Consider the following 14,831-nt stretch of genomic DNA (forward strand, 5'->3'; position numbering starts at 1 on the left):
GGATTCCTCCACGCTTGGATTCGTGGGGTCTCCGGCCTGTACAGATCAGCCACCAGCAGGATTCTCATAGGCGGAAGGCGAGGGGAGGGTTTTCGGCTGGAGAGATTGGTCCCCTGGCCCCATACCTGTTCCTACTCTTCGCAGAGGCGATGTCTCACTTCCTCAGGTCACGTGTGAGCGGACTACGCGGCCTCCGACTTCCATTGAGAGAGGAGACTGAGTTGTTAGACTCAGAGTACGCAAACGACATAGGCCTCTACATAGAGGATGATGAGGTGATGCTGGAGAGAATGAGGCTTGTTCTTGATGTGTTCTGCGTTGCAACGGGTTCAAAAATCAAGTAGCAAAAGTCGGTTGGTTTCCTCACAGACCCAGACTCCAGCACGGAGTGGGGCGTCCACTTGGGATTTAGATGGGTGAGCAGAGGGTAGACCATCCGATACCTAGGGTTCCAGGTGGGACTTGACATCACTCCTGCCCAGCAGTTTCTTCCTGTCCTAGATTCTATTCGGAGGAAACTGACCTATTGGAGCACGGTTCGCCTCTCACTAGCCGGTCGAGTCTGGTTGTTAACCAAGTCCTCTTAGCGACAGCCTGGTACATCACCTAGTGTTGGTGCTTCTCCTCATCGTGCGTAGTGTAGCTTCGCCGCCTAGTGCTAAATTTCCTTTGGTCTGGGTCTCATGGCTCTAGGGACTCGAGGGCCAAGGTGGCGTGGGCGACCATCATACGACATCGATCAGAGGGAGGGCTTGGGATCATAAACCCAAAATATAAGAGTATGGCCCTCTTGGGCAAGCTAGTTTTCCGCGGTCTCACACCAGGCGGGCAGACCTGGAAGGTCTTACTGCAGGAGGGCCTTCAGGACTGAAAACCGAGGCTTGGCGGTGAGTGGAGGCCGTCTCTGAGATGGATCTTCACTTCAGCCCAGATCACCCCTACCAGATCACCTCTCCTGCGGAGCCTACTCCGCATGTGGCAGGCCTCCGTAAGGGCCTAATCCAGAGCCCCCCAAATTGCCAGGAGGAAATAGACCGTCAGCCGGTGATTTGGAACCTCCAGGTCAAAGATAGGGAAGGGGCACAGATAGGTGAGCGCCCCCACATCCAGTGGGTTGGGTGGGAGGCCGGCCCGGCTCGTTCCATCAAGACATGGCGGGAGGTGTACAGGATGCCGGACGAGGTGCTGCAGCAAGTATCAGGGTGCACGAGAGGAGTGGAGTTGAGGAGAAGAGAGATAGACGCAGCAATACCCCCCGAGTGGCTTGCCCCCCCCCCCCCCCCCCCCCCCCCCCCCCGATACGAGAGCCAATAGAGGCCGGGGAGGTATGGTAGCTAGGTTCTCTCCAGCAGGCATCCCTCTTCAAGTGGTAGGTAGAGTGGGTGGCGTCTCCTAGGGGACCTTCTTCGCCGTTCAGGAGGGGGGGACATTTGGCCCTTGACAGAGGGCAACAGGATGAGGGGATTGGCACCCTTTCATGGAGGAGGATTCGGGTGGTGGGTCTTCAGGGGAAGACTTGGCAACTGGACCCCTATGTTTTCTGGAAGGAGCTCAAGGAGTGGCGCCTTTGGATCTGGGAGGGTAGACCACTTGATGAGCTGGAGTGGGATCCAGGAAAGTGGCTATGGCCGGACTCTGAGGTTGCCAAAAAGCCACCCAGGTTCCTAGAGTATACTGCCAGGATTGGCAGACATGTACCAATGCAGGAGGATATGGACTGCGCGCCGTCACGCAGCAGGCACTGGGCGGAGCACAGCATCACGGAGCCCTTCCGACGGACCTTCTGGCGTCACCTATGGGATAGCTGGAGGCCGAAGAGGGTGTCGTATTTTTAATGGCTGGTGGCACATGGAGGCTTGGCAGTGGGAAGCTGGCTTGCCCAGATCCAAGAGGGAGGTTGTAAGCGCTGCACACAGCAGCCTCTGGAAACCCCAAAGCACTGCCTTTGGTCTTGCGAGGAGGCGCAGCTCGTGTGGAGAGGAGCATGCCGTATCCTTCGACGTATAGCTCCCAGCCTTGGGTGTATTTCATGGGGAGCTTTCTGTTGGCAAGCAATCAGCCAGGGCCGTCACCTTTTGTATGAGGCCGGGATGCAGGACACGATATTCATGATCGAGGCAGGGTCATGCGCAATGGTCGGTCTAGAAGCTTTACCCATCCGCCAAGTACTGGAGCCCACAGCAGACCGCTCGAAGATATGGGAGATCATAGGGAATCTACTAGATGACATATTTGGAAGGCGCGATGCCAGGTGGCTTTCGGCGGAGAGACTTTCAGCACTTGTGACCTTAGCAGAGCTATGGACCTCCATCATCCATTCCCTCTGTGGCCGATGGGATTAGGTGCAGGGCGAGTCCAAGGCTCGTCAGGAGCTCCGTGGTCACTTCATGCGTACCTGGGGCGGCTAGGGCCTATTCTTTGTGATACAGTCAGGCAGCCCCATTTGGCGATATACCCCCCTCCCCATGGCTTCTTGCCCCCATCCCCCCTAGACCGCCTTGAGAGGCTTGTATACATGATGTACTGGCGACTTTGCTTCAGCCCCAGCTAGTTTGTTGAGCAGGAGCACTTTGTTGTAATCAGCTTTTTTGAGTAATATAATCAGCCACATTTTACTTGCAAAAAAAAAAAGATAATGCCTTCACCTTCTTTGAGGCGACAGAGGGGGCCTAGCACAGTGGTCAGGGATTGACGGTACTACTCCCGGACTTCGAGAAAGCCTATGACAGGGTGGACTAGGACTTCTTAGAGGGCACCATGGTGAGGTTTGGGCTTCCCTCAGGCATGGATCTACAGGGTCTCCGCACTTTATAGATCGGTTACGAGCAAGGTTCTCATAGGTATGGCAAGTGGGGGAAGGAGTTTCGGCAGGAGAGATCAGTCTGGTAGGGCTGCCCTCTAGCCCCATATCTGTTCCTACTCTTTGCAAAGGCAATGTCTCACTTTCTCAGGTCACGTGTGAGCGGGTTACGTGGCCTCCAACTTTCGGTGAGAGAGGAGATGGAGTTATTGGACTCAGATTATGCAGATGATACAACACTCTACATAGAGGACGATAAGTTGATGCTGGAGAGAGTGAGTGTATATACTGCAGTGGGAGGGAAAATCAACTTGCGAAAGTTGGTTGGTTTCTTTATGGACCCAGACTCTAGCACAGAGTGGGGCGTCCACTTGGGTTTTTAGATGGGTGTGCAGAGGACAGACCGTCTGTTACCTAAGGTTCCAAGTGGGACTCGACATCACTTTTGCCCAGCAGTTTCTTCCAATCCTTGACTCTATTCGGTAGAAGCTGACCTACTGGAGTATTGCTCGCCTTTCCCTAGCGGGCCGAGCACTAGTGGTTAACTAGGTCCTCCTAGCGATGGCTTGGTACATCACCTCGTGTTGGTGTTTTTTCTTGTCTTGTGTAGTTCAGCTTTGTTGCCTACTGTGGAACTTTCTCTGGGTCAAGTCAAATGATTCGAGGGATTCTCAGGCCATGGTGGCGTGGGCAGCCATCATCCAGCATCGTTCAAAGGGACGGCTTGGAATCATAGACCCAGAGTATCTGAGTCTGGCCCTTTTGGGCAAGCTAGTAGTCCACGGTCTCACACCAGGAGGACAAACCTAGAAGGTCCTATTGTAGGAGGGTCTCTAAGAGTATAGACCAAGGCTTGGCGGTGACTACAGGCCATCCTTGAGGTGAATCTTCACGACGGCCCAGATCACGTCCCCCAGATCCTCCCTCCGCAGCCTACTTCGTGTGTGGCAAGTCCTTCGTAAGGCCCTAATTCAGAGCCCCCTAGGTTGCCAAGAGGAGATAGACCACCAGCCGATGATCTGGAACCCCCAAGTCAAAGTTCGGGATGGGGTACAGATTAACGAGCGCCCCCACATCCAATGGGCTGGTTGGGAGGTGGGCCCTTGTGGCACCATGAGGACATGGCAGGAGGCGTACAAGATGGTGGAGTAGGAGGTGTTGCAGCAAGTATTAGGTTGTCAAAGAGGAGTTGAGTTGAGAAGAAGGGAAATTGATGCAACGATACCTCACAAGTGGCTTGACCCCCCGATCCAAGAGCCGGTAGAGCCTAGTGAGGTATGGGCTTCTAGATTTTCACCAAGTATCCCCCTACAGGTGGCAAGTAGAGTGGGCGGCACCCTACATGGGACTTTCTTCACCGTGCAGGAGGGGGGGCGTCTGGTCCTTAACAAAGGGTAGCAGGATGAGGGCATAGTTGTCCCGTGGAGGAGGATTCGGGTGGTTGGCCTTCAAGGGAAGACATGGCGTTTGGACCCTTTATGTGTTCTGGGAGGAGTTTCGGGAGTGGTGCCTCTTGATATGGGAGAGCAAACCACTTGATGAGTTGGAGTGGGACCTTGGAGAATGGCTATCACCAGCCACTGCACTCACCATGAAGCCATTAAGGTTCTTGGAGTACACAGCCAGGATTGATAGACACGTATTGATGCAAGAGGACATGGACTAGGCGCCTTTGCGTAGCAACTACTAGGTGAAGCACATCATCACAAATGCTTTCCGGCGGACTTTCTGGCGCCTCCTATGGGATAGCTAGGGGCCGATGAGGCTATCGTATTTCTTATGGCTATTGGCACATGGAGGCTTGGCGGTGGGGAGTTGGTTAGCCCAAATGCAAAAGGATGGAGGTTGTAAACGTTGCACACAGGAGTTTTTGGAAACTCCAAAGCATTGCCTTTGGTCGTGCGAGGCAACACAGCTCATGTGGAGAGGAGCATGCCACATTCTCCGTCGTCTAGCTCCATGCCTTGGATGTATCTCATGGGGAGCTTTTTGCTGGCGAGCAGTCGACGAGGGCCGTCACCTTTTGTATGAGGCTAGGATGCAAGACACGATTTTCATCATTGAGACTGGGTAGTGCGCAGTGGTCAGCTTGGAGGCTCTATCCATCTGCCAGGTATTGGAGCCCACAGCAGACCGCTCTAAGGTATGGGAGATTGTAGGAAGTCTTACTGGATGGCACATTTGGAAGGCAGGGTGTGCGGAGGTTTTTGGCGGGGAGAGACTTTCAATATAGGCGACTTTGGTAGAGCTCTAGACCTCCATCATCCACTCCCTCCATAGCCGATGGACCAGGTGCAGAGCAAGTCTCAAGCTCGTCAAGAAGTCCATTTTCGCTTCATGCGCACTTGGGGCGGCCAGGACCTATTCTTCATGATGCAAACAGGCAACCCCAAATGGCGATCCCCCCCCCCCCCCCCCAACACACCCTTGGCTTCTTGCCCCCATCCCCCCCAAATCTCCTTGAGAGGCTTGTACACATTATGTATTTATGACCTTGCACCAACTCCAGCTAGTGTGTCGAGCATGAACATTCTGTTGTAATTAGTCTTTTTGAGTAATATAATCAGCCACTTTTTACTTTCAAAAGAAATAGAAAGCATAGTCACAAGAGATGTTTCATCATTTTTAATTATTTGAGGTTTAAAGGTTTCTTTTTGCATATTGTTTCACTGAGTATCATGAGGTTTCAAGGTTTCAAAAAATATTCATTATAATAGTTAGAATTAATAATAATAATACATGAAAATTATTAGTACCTAGGTCTTAGATTCTAGATTCTAGATTCTACTCATTTAGAAATTAGCATTCATGATTCAAAAGTGCAAATTATAGCATATGTACTACACCATGATTCATAAGTCATTGTATACTATAACACATGTATAATGCATTTAGCATAATGCAACTTCAAACTAAATTGAAAAGAACAAATTAATGTTAATTATTCATGAGAATATCAACATATATTATTACTTCTTCACAAAAATGATAGACGGCAGAAAAAAATATAAACATGGAAAACTTGAAAAAAGAGTGGACTTTGAATGAGATGAACAACAAATGTTAGCCCTGAGAAAACTTGGAGAAGAAAGAGAAACGAGAAGAGATGGAGGAGAAAGAGCAGTAGCAAAAGAAAAAGAGAGTGTCTCCTTGAAGATTTATGATAAAATTGGAATGATACAAAGAAGATTAGCATGGCCCATGCACAAGGACGACATGCACAAATCAAGAAATGAGCCAAAGTTTTTGAGCAGAAAGAGATGGAGGAGTAAAAGTGATGGAGTAGGAGGAGAAAGCGATGGAGGGGGAGATGGTTGCAAGATGGTGAGGTTAGGGCTATAGTCATGAGATGAAACAGACATTTAAATGGCATGATAGGAGTGTAGGGCAGTTTCTGAGAAGAGAGCCGAGATGAAGAAAAGCAAACAAGGCTTTTTGGATAAATCATATGATCATTTGGGAGAAAATGTGCGCCTACAAACATTCTTTTTTTAATAAAAAATCTTACGTTAAAAGTTTTGTTTTGTGAAACAAAATGAAATGTTGGGCTTTCATGATCGAGATGAAATGCATTTTGTGGCTACTTGGGTATTCCTAGGCAAGATGCTTTTGTATTCAAGAAACAATCTTGCAATAGAAACCCAGTACTGCTAACCAACACACATAGCTTCAAACAAAGCCCATTAGAGTACAAGCATGTGAGTCTTCACATTTAATATAGCTCCACCCTTGATTCTTTTTGGTGTACAGATATCATTCCAGGAGAGGTAAAAAATGCGAGATTGCGTAAAATCCTTTTCCAAAGCATAAAGCAAATAGACTGAGAGATTTCATGCAAACTGAACTTGGACCAAGGGACCAATGGCAAATAATATGAAATCATTGACACCATAATTATCTGCGCCACTTTAAGATGCATATGAAAAGGCCACGCTTGTGATTTCTAATAGACTTGTTGGCAATACATATGGAGATCCATTCAGGAAACTTCTCGAACAAAATATACACCTTAAGGGATAGCCCAAATGTCTCATGATATTACCCTTAGTCACCACTTCTTGCCAACGTAAAGTTTGTAAGTCCCGCTCATGAAAACAAATAACAATAGACTTGGTGTGCCAAGGGCCACTTGATCATGTCCATCAGAGCTCTCCATTGCTTGCGGAGGGGCTCGAAAGATGATGCTTAGATGTGGAACCTCGGCCCTAGCCCACCAGTTAATGTCCATCATGCAACCTGGCCACTACTGGGAAAAGAGTGCTAGTCCTTCTCCCATCCACTGGGAGATGTGGTCTGCCACCTGACTCTTCACCTCCTCCTCTATTTATGTCATCGTCTAGTCTCCTCTATGAGAGATTTGAAGGAAGAAAGCATAGTTTGGTCCATCCAGTGGTGCTAGTAGATGGACCTTACCATTCCTTGACTGGCGTACCACAAGAATTCCCACATCGAGAGGTAGTGGGAACTCTCCGCACTGTACAACTCTCAGGTAGGACCACGGACCACTGCGAAAAAACTCTTGTGTTAGCAACTGCACTCACCTCGAGAAGGTGTGGTAGGCGGCATGGACAGATGAGCTAGTGGTTATGTGGGGATGGGGGGGTCACCTATACTGGGTGGGGATTAGGGGGACTAATCGGCAGGGGACATGGTGGGGAGGGGGAGGATCGAGGGATGGTGGGGTGGTCGGAGGCACAAGGCGGGTGTGGGGGGGGCCTCTGTGGGAGATGGATGTGGAGGCTTGTGGTCTTGCCGAGTAGGACGAGGAGCGAGGGGGCCGCATGGTGCTTTGCCAGGGGGTGACACTCGTCCTCTTGCTCCCTGCTGTCGTGGCTTTTTGAGGGGGCGGCTGCAGCCCCCCCTACCATCACCCCTTGTGTCGTCTCTGAACCTGTGTAAAGCCGTCAGCGTCCACCTATGGGCCTGTGAGCGAAGCCGCCTTGGCTCCGAAGCACGTGCAATCTGCTGCCTGATGCCCAGAGTCATGGCAATGCAGACGCTGCCTTGGCTGCCCAGCCACAATAACTTGCTGCTTGAAAGAGTGTCTGCCTGCCTCAATCCCCAGAAACTGTGATATAGTCTTACCTTGACCAAAGATCATTGTTTCTTTTAGCCCCAGCTCTGTGGCAGAGACAGCTAAGAGTTGTTCCTCAGAGAGGACGATACACAAGCTGTTTGATTGGGGGGCACTCGCAGAATGCACCGGCATCTGACCAGAGGTTTCCATTGCACGTTCGTGCTGAGAACCTACCAATCTCGTTGCTCTTCTACCAAAGGGGGGGGAAGTTGTTGCAGAGGGAGGGAGCAACTGGAGGGGAGGAGGAGGAGGGGGGCGGGAATTCTTTTTTCTGCCGGTGGAGGAGGTGTTGGACACCACTAAAGGCTGGCTCTCAACGGGCACAGCACAGGTGTTGGGCTTGACGGACGGGGCCGCAGGGCAGAAGAGGCAAGGAATCAGGGTAGAGGAGGCAAGGGGCGGACATGGCAGGGAATCACGGCAGGGGGAAGGCAGGAAAGTAACATCCAATAAAGCTGCTCCCCCCATCCTTTTAGGAGTAGTCACATGTTGCCAAGAAATCTATGAAGTGGACAGGTTGAACCAATTCCAAAAGCGACTTCTTAGTCCAAGGGCAGAAAAAACGAGACTCTATTGATCATGATGCATTGAGCAACTTTAAGTCTCACATGAAAAGGCCAGCCTTGAGATTTCCAATACATAAACTGATCATGTATATGGGATGATATCCAATCAAGCAAGGCAGGAGGAGCTCTATCTACACCAATAGGATAATCCAAGTGTCAGATAATATCTCCTTTAGAAATCAGAGCTCCTTGCCAACCCAAAGCTTGCAAATCACTCTCCATACAAGAAATCAATGTAGATTTCTAAGCGTTAATATAAAGCCTCGACGCTGAAGCAAAGAGATTCGGCGTAATCATTGTCCGATTCACATTAGTGCAATCAGCCTTAAGAAACATAAAGAAATCATTAGCCAAAGATTGACCCAAAAGTTGGGCACCACTAGAAAGAGAGAAACCAACAATCTGGCCTTGATTAGTCAACTTGTCCAACAATGAGAGCATTGGGTGAGTGACTACGGAAATTAGAAAAGGACTGAGAGGGTAGCCTTGCCGAAGAGAATGAGACAAGGCAAGTTCATCTACGATCCCCCCATTAAGTGCAATACGAGCCATAGCACCCTGACTAATGGTATCAACAAGAGAAGTCATTTGAGGACCAAATCCCATGGTGGACATCAACTGCTGCAAGAAAGACCAGCGGACATGATCAAATGCCTTTTCAAGTTCAAGCTTAAGCATAGCAACCTGCTTGCCTAAGGCTTTGGCATAATCAATCCCCAGTTGAACATTCAAAATGTTATGCATTATGTTCCATCCCTTAATGAAACCATATTGACATGGATGAACCAAGTGCAGGAATACTTTCTGCAATCTATTGGCAATGATTTTAAAAAAGATTTTATACAAAGAATACATAACAAAAATGGGTCTCCATCAAATCAACCCATTCAGGCTTAACCCGATTACTAACCAAGTCACAAATGTATCGACAAGCAAAGTGAAGAGCATCAAAAAGAATCTCTGATGGACCCACAAAAGATTTATAATAGTCAATGCACATGTGAATGATGGAGACTGATTCTGTAGCTGTATCGCTTTGGTCATTCAACAAATGCATAATATTTTCCCAAGCATTATTTTGGCAACGAGCAAAGAATTGATGAGATTGACAGTTATTATTATGTGAAAGTACCCCATGACTGATACAAAGACAACAAGTGAACCAACAATGTTTGTGAATGCTGCAATTCAGCTCACAAAGAGGAAGCATACTGAATACCATATTGTGTCGCGACAACGCACATGCATTATCCCTAAAAGCAACCCATACTTCCATACCCCCAGATAGAACCCTCGAGCTAGAAGAAACAATTCATTGCTGGATACACTCCAAAAACTGATTTTGCAGCAAAAAAGATTGATTGAAACACGGAGTCAAATGAGCAAGCCGAGCCTTAAAGGCATGAATCAGCCTATGAGTCCATTCCAAAACCAAGGAACAGTGATCTGACAAGACATTGTCGTTCTGCCCACATATCAATCACTACTGGAAGAAAAGAATCTCTCTAACAAATGTATATCTGATCAAGTTTGGCCCAAGTATCTAGATGCTAAAGAGAGCCATAAGTATATCTAGATTGTGAAAGATGTATCCAAGACCACATGTCTTGTTTCAAAGACATAGCTAGCATTACATCCCAAGCCCGATGCTCAGGACCATCAATGGCCGAGTGAGGTGAAGTCGCATGATCTATAGATACGCATACTTTTTTAAATCACCCATAACAAAACCTTGATGAGACATGGAAAGGCAGTGCAAGTCATCCTAAAACTGACGGCATTCTTGAGTAATATTCACCCTCATATATGATTTTCAGCATCAGAAATCTACTGCAAGCATCCTGAGAGACCAAGGATGGTTGCAAGGATGATCGAATACCCTGCATAACTCCAGATTTATATGGAAGTTGTCCAGTAGAAAACATTATATAATGATTTTATACATAAGAACTTGCCAAAGCATGGTGTTTGTGTTCCATGGCACAAAAAATATCCCAATTACTAGCAAAAACAATTCTCCACAACAGTCAACCTATACTACTTATTGCGAGAAGAAATGCCTTTAACATTCCATAAAGAAAGTCTAATGATAAATAAAATGAAATGATATATTAACGTCTACAAAAGGCCAAAATGACCTATGAGACCGTGAGTTACAATCATGTGTATGATGGTACAATTGTCTGGGTAAAATATGTAGCGCAAAGAAAAATAAGAAAGGAAACTAACTATATATATGTGTAAACATAGAGCTCTATCTAGTAACACCACTCTCCCTTTAACATCCGTAGCTTTAGCAACTTGAAATCTCTCCATCTCAATATGGATCACATCCACAAGATCCACCCTCTGCAAACCAACAATCAAAGCACAAGAAGGGAACTGTTGTTGCTAAGAACGGAAAGCATCCCAAGGGGGCAAAGGCCTCCCATGGGCATCAAAGTGCAAATTAGAATCAGAAGCACTTTTATCAACCACACCAATTGCAGGTACATGCCAAGATTGAGGTTTCATGTAAAAAACTCTACCTCTACATTGAAAAGTCTAAGTAACAGGATGAGGAGACGGGTGAGCAGGAGTTGAACGAGATTCTTGTCGAGCATTGTATCTAACCACTGTGACCCAGGAATCATCCTAAGGAGACAAATCCCAACGTGCTGAATGCGACTTGCACTCAATACCAACTTGGGAACATCCTCATTTCCATTATCATGTGCATGCAGGGCAAGAGGCACAGGACGAGCAACATCTTCTTGCTGAGTCAAAGGCTGGGGATCACACTCTTGCATGTCCATATCAGGGTCCAAAGAACGCCGCAAAACCTTTGGCTGCTATTACATTTAGAAATAAACCTGATTGGCCATATCGAAAGCAACTTCCAGCAAATATCTCCCATTCGAGCTCAAAAACCAACATCTGCAACCCAGGGACCTCAAAACAAATTTCAATAGGCCGAGGTTTCCTAGTGTCCCAAAGCATACAAACCCTGTTCCTATTACAAGAGGCCAAACAAGGCTCACCAACACCTCGCCAAGGGATCTCAAAACCAAAGGAAGAAGTCTTCAAAGATGTGCAGTAAAATTAACTACCTCCACCTAGATTGGGCAGGCCTACCTAAGAACCTCATGAAACTCAGCCATGTCTTCATGGGACCGTATGGACCAGCTGACCATCCAAAAACAAAGGAATACATTGTATAATGTGAGCACGCACATCCGCAGTACGAAAAAGGACCTCAAAAAACCCCTTCTATCCATCTTAAATCTCTTCCACAAGAGGAGCTTGTACTTGCCCAATAACATCATCATGATGTGCATCATCACTCACAAGCATGGACTGTATTCAAGCGCAAATCCAAACAATCAAAGGAGTCTTGCTCGTAAAATAAAGGATGGCAGCCCTCTCATGAAAGGTAGCAATCTACTGTAAAACTAGGTTGATTCCCTTGATAGCAACCACATGATCCCCTTCCAGTAAAGAGCTCGCTTTACCCTCATTAGCATGAATATAATCCAAGTTGGCAATGGCAAACATGAACTGGAAAGACTCAACCTGTGAGCAAGAAACGTGAATGCCTTATTGAGGCAAATCTGGAGCACACAAAACCGGTTCATCAGCCGATATCTTACAGCATTTTCCCATCTCATCCCCTTCCATCAACTGACCAAAATCCTTGGCCAAAGAGTCACCATGCAACTCAACCCATCCTTTCGCATCCCCATGCCCAATATGCTGGTCAAGAAAAGCCATATCAATACCACTTGACGCCTACATATTAGCCATAATAAAAGCCCAACCTTTGTGAGTGATGCGTAGAATAGCAGACGTGGCAAGCACTATCTGAGGTAATAACTACAGATCTACACTAGATTGGAGCTCAAATATGAAGGTCAAACTGTGAGTAACACCTTGTCTGTACACATGCCCTAGGTCAGAAATAGGTTGCTTTTACTGTACAAAGCAGAAGAAGAGCAGAGCACCATCACTGATTGAAAACAGCTATCGTGGTGACCTGGCTGCCTGCACGAATTGTCCCTATCTGACAGTTGCTTTGTCAATAGCGGCAAACCTGCTCGATAGCTGCCTATCACTTGCAAATTTGACAGTTGCTCAATCAATTGCAGCAGGCCTGTTGTGACACTCAGACCTGCTGCGTAGCAGTTTGTAGGCAATCAATTTGTGCAAGGCCACACAGCTTGCAGACGTTCACACTTTTCTCTTTGATTCTAGTGTGCGCTGACAAGGATTCATTGCAAGGGGCTCGACTGCAGAGTTGGACCTCTCTCTCTCGCTCTCTCTCGCTCTTGCAACCAACTGGACCCTCAACAGAAGCACCTGTACTTGCCTAAGTGGCCTCTGCATCTGTATCCATAGAGACATTGGCACTAACAAAAGCACAGCCACCAACATCCATGCACACTCTACCTTGTTAGATATGCTCAATGCCCCACCCTCATAAGGTGCCACCAATGATCCATGGTGCTCAAAGTTGTAAGGCCCCCTTTATGAGGAGAAGCCAAATGTGAGCCCGGACATTGGTTGAGTCCTGACTTGTATATTAGATGAGGTCTCTATGACCGGATGGCAAAAAGGTGACCATTGTGTGTCTAATCTTTGGGTTGGACTGAGTAGTTAAGCTGGTAGCAACTCGAGGCACATTGCATTGAGTTGCGTGGTAAGGGAGTTAAAAGAGGCCCCTATTTTGGGGTTTGGCGCAGCCCCTGGTTGGGGAGTCCCAAGGGGGACCAGCGGCCCCCTTAGCAGGGGTCCGGGGGCGCTGCCCCCGGCCCGACGGTAAAGGGAATATTCCCTGGCCAACTAGTGGAGGCTCATATGGTAGGTCAGTCATGCCCACCTAACTGCCTTCACAAGCTATAAAAGCGAAACCCCTTCACAGCCATCAAGCATCTATCTTTCACCCAATCAAAGTTGTTCCAGCTAGCGTTAATCTCTTCACCTATTTTCTATCTAGATCGCCATCTAAGCTTCAGTGTGGACGCGCACGGGTGGACAAGGCCATCTCTGTATCAGTTGTTTGGAGCTAAAGAAATTTTCAAATTCTCCTCTTATCTGTTGTGTACTCTCTATCTCTATCTCTTTCTCAGATTCTGTTCGCTACGCCGTGTAATTTTTACATGGTATCAGAGCCCAAGGGGCTCTAGGGATCGAAGAGTGTGCAAGAGGCAAAGGCTTCAACAGCAAAGTGGAACAATGTCGTCTTCCCGAAGCGGTTCTGGCACATCAGGAAGCGGTGCAGGAGGTGGTGTTGTTGTACCAGCTATTCAAACACTGAGGATTCGTCCACCAATCTTCAACGAAGGAAAGTTAGATGGTACAAACTATACCTTGTGGAAGTTCAAAATTACAACTATCCTTAATTCTTATGAGCTTTTGGAGACTGTGCTGGGGACTGATGTAGAACCACAGCCTACCCCGACCCATCAAATCCTAGTACGATAATTCCTCCGAATATAGATTTTCTACGAGCTTGGAAACAAAGGAATGTAGATGCATTGTGTGCCTTAGTTACAAGCTGTTCTGACAGTGTTTTGACTTTGATTCAGCATACAACCAAAGCATCAGAGGCTTGGAATGTACTGAGGAGTCAGTATGAAACATGAAATCAAACAAGGATTCAAAACTTGGAGAATCAACTAGCAGCGGAGAAGTTTGCTGAAGGAGACAGCTGAAGCATTCATCACTCGGATTAAGAATCTGCACGACCAGATGGCTAGTGCTAGGATATAAAAGACTAGCGAGGAGGTGTCTTCAGATTTGTCCATAAAAGTTTGATGGACTAGTAACTGCCCTTAATACTCAGGTGAGACCTCAAGCTTTGAATTTTGAGGAGTTTTGTGTATTATTACTGGAGGAGAAGTTGAGGCTAAAAGCCCGAGAAGCAACAATGGAGATGCTGTATTCTCTACCAATGCAAAAGACAAAGGTGGTTCCTCCACCAAAAATGATGGTGACAAAAAGAAAAAGTTTCAAGGAGAGTGCTTCTACTGCAAGAAGAAAGGACATGCAATCGCAGATTGTCGTGTCAAGAAGGCAGATGAAAAGAATGGTACCCTTAAAAGTAAAGGGAAAGAGACAACCAATACGGCTTAAGCAGAGTTGGAGTTTTTCATGGCAACCATTGAGGAGGTGTGCTCCTCGGCGCAAGAAGAATCTACCACTGGCTCATGGGTGTTGGATAGTGGGGCCTCCCGTCACATGACCAACAAAAAAGGTCTATATAGTTCTATGCAGCCTCTACAAGAATCCATCACTGTGACGGTTGGAAATGATGCAAAATGCCGTGCTGCGGGCACAGGTACTATTTCATTTGTTGCTACAAATAGTGATGTCAAAAAGCTTTCAAATGTGTTGTATGTTCTCGAAATTA

General features: G+C 47.3%; 1 protein-coding gene and 1 non-coding gene across 5 annotated transcripts in view; both read left to right on the forward strand.

The window, feature by feature from the left end:
- Window positions 1-14,831, forward strand: part of LOC148020631 (glycoside hydrolase family 2 protein) — a 254,701-nt gene that overhangs the window by 228,366 nt on the left and 11,504 nt on the right. The window lies entirely within an intron of this gene.
- LOC148020634 (U6 spliceosomal RNA) lies at window positions 5,945-6,047 on the forward strand. Its single transcript, XR_015694792.1, has one exon. It is a non-coding gene; the product is annotated as a U6 spliceosomal RNA (small nuclear RNA).

The sequence above is a fragment of the Lygodium microphyllum genome, chromosome 18 (genome assembly GCF_053477565.2).
Source record: "Lygodium microphyllum isolate KBCC chromosome 18, Lygodium_microphyllum_v1.1.10, whole genome shotgun sequence".
NCBI classification, from domain to species: Eukaryota; Viridiplantae; Streptophyta; class Polypodiopsida; order Schizaeales; family Lygodiaceae; genus Lygodium; species Lygodium microphyllum.